Here is a 2824-nt window from a genome sequence, read left to right as displayed (position 1 = left end):
TCTTCCTTCACAACCCAATGTTCCACTCACTCTGCAGCTCTCTGGGCCCCTTTTATTATTTTAAGTATTTTTTAAATGTCCCGACACTTTGTGTCCTGTTAATTTATAAAATGTGATGTAAAAAAATAAATGTTTTTGCTCAATTACTGGAATTTCTTTGGTTAAGACAAAAAAGGAAGGAAGAATCATTTATGCCAAGTTGTTTCTACAACAGGCCTGTTTTAAGTCCAACAGTTTCTTGGCAGCCAATAGAAATGTGTTCTTTACTAACTTTACTTGGTTTAAAAATCTTACTAAAATAAACTTGAGTGCTGTATTGCAAAACCAAATCATACTTGTTATGTAAATATTAGCTTTGTAGATATTTTTTACAGATATTTGTGTGCTAAAAAAACATAAACTTAAATAATTTGTCATTCTTTATTGAAAAACAACAAAATACAGGTATACAGAAAGTGTGGGAAAATGATAATGTGAAAGTATTGCTCTTTAAATGAAATACTATTTATCTTTAAAAAGAACAACTCTAAAAATGTCCTGTACAGCAACATGATAGAAGAATGGTGGTCTGTCTGTCAGAATGTGCTGAACAGATTTGCTCTATCAAGAGGAGCCTTGATGTGTACGAGGTTCCCCTTGAGTAATATTGGTTTGGGTTATGTATCGCCACATTAGCATGTAAATGCTGAACCAATCTGGAATAAAGAGGGTTGCTGACCAGTAGAGGTGGTTCACCACACTTTGCTTCCACAGTCTCACATCCTGGGTTGTCTTTCTCTTCCCCAGCTCTTCGATTTTCTTACCAATTCATGGAGAGCCAAAGAGACCCACATTTAAAATAGAAAAAAAATCCTGTAATATTCACTATATACATCCCCAAAGATTACCTTTTCCCATGTGCCAGGGGTCAAAGTAGTGACTGATTTCCTTTTTTTCCTCCCGCAAATACTTCTGCACCCATGTGTGGCAGTCAGTCACAGCTTGCTGCACATCGACCCCCCTCTTCAAAAGTGTGCTCAGACTTCACACAAATCCCTCCTTCTCCATTCGCACACTATTTACAACTTCATTGCTCTGAAAATAAACATAATTCTCCATTGGTCTGTGAATAATTAACCATGAAATGTATTGGAATCATCAGGTAATGTTGTACCTGTACGAGTTGGATATCAATAACTGTTTCTTTAAAGATCCATCATGTTGTAGCTGCCATATTTGGCTGAGTGTCCTTCAGAAATGCAAGTTATTACTTAATTTACATTTGATAGCAAAGGAATAAAATAAATAAATTTAAACGTTTTCACCAGGTGCATCAGCTCGCATGTCACCACCAAGAGTCACAGGTCCAGATTCAGTTGCCTGATGAAATCAGCTTGCTGTAGCTGCCACTGCCAGATCACTGTTGGAATTAAGAGCTTTGCCTGATGTCGACAGAATGTCTGCTTGGACAGTCCCTGCACACTGAAGGCACCCAGGAACTAAAATATGAAAAGTTACGTCATGAAATGAGAGATGCACAGACCTTATCAAAACTAACCTAAACATTTTTGGCCTATACCTTACAAATCTGGCTAAATGATGAGCCAGACTTTCTGGAAGATGAATTTCCGTCATGGTCCCTGTGTCACAAGACACACAGCAGCTGGGAGCGCTAAACTGGGTGGCTATATATATATATATATATATATATATAAAAACAGCACATTTATAAATGTTTAAAAGAGCATAAAATCATGTGTAACAATAATCTGTAAAACAAATTAAAACTAGAAGGTAATAATAAAATGTTTACATAGAAGATTATTAAAAATAATTCACCTTTGCTACGGGTAAGGCTTCACGTCAGCCTAGACAAATGCATTCTTGCAGACTACTAAATCAGTCTGACAGCCAATGTGTTGGGTAGATTTAGTCTAAAAAAATAGAAGCACATTTTTGTTGGAGTTTATAAAGTCAGATAATTTACAAAATAAACTGTCAGATATAGGCGCTTTATAACATTCCTAGTGTGTGATCGTTATTATAACGTAAAATTTAGTCACATATGATGTGGAGAGCCTGAAATGCGACCTCCTGAACAGAATTCCTTACAGAACCAGGTCACGCTGTAATGATGTCTGTCAACTAGTGCTGCGTTAGTTAGAGTCACTGTTGCAGAATCGACTGACACAAAAACAACCCAAATTTTCTCCGAGCCTGACAGTAGTAGTCAAATGGACCGTTTCGTCGGCCAGGGCTTCGAGATATGTTCCGATTCACCGCTGATTCTAACCTTACATCCCGTTCCACATTTTGCGAACTTGACAAATTAGCCCGAAGGCAGTGCAGACCATCGACATAAATATGGTGCAGACTGATATTAGCTAAATTAAGTGAACCACGTCTCTCAAACTTTGCATTTAGGTAGGGAATTGAGCTGCAGTATTTCTGCGGTCAGGTCTCTCTACGAGTCCGAGAGCTCCACAAGCGGTCAGCCCGCGCAGCAGCTAGTAGGCGCCACATCGGTCAGACATGCACCGGGCTGACCGCTGGGGAGAACTGGGTGGAAGAATGGAACACAGAAGTGTCCCTCCAAGAGCTCCGTCATATTTCAACCCATTTTTATGTTAAATGCACTGGGTTTTACCCTTTTACCCATCGACAGATGCCCTATTATTTATTTTACTGTATTTTACAACAAAATTTCATGGTTAAACAGTAAATGCTACATGTTAAAATGATAGTTAGCTAGCTACTTCGATAAACTCAGCTAGTTTAAAGACGGTAGTGACCTAAAATACATACATTTAATTTAACTTACCAAAAAATATGAAGTGGAGACTCC

Source organism: Nothobranchius furzeri, chromosome 11, assembly GCF_043380555.1.
Source record: "Nothobranchius furzeri strain GRZ-AD chromosome 11, NfurGRZ-RIMD1, whole genome shotgun sequence".
NCBI lineage: Eukaryota > Metazoa > Chordata > Actinopteri > Cyprinodontiformes > Nothobranchiidae > Nothobranchius > Nothobranchius furzeri.
The sequence above is the reverse complement of the archived record's forward strand: the minus strand, read 5'-3'. Positions refer to the sequence as shown.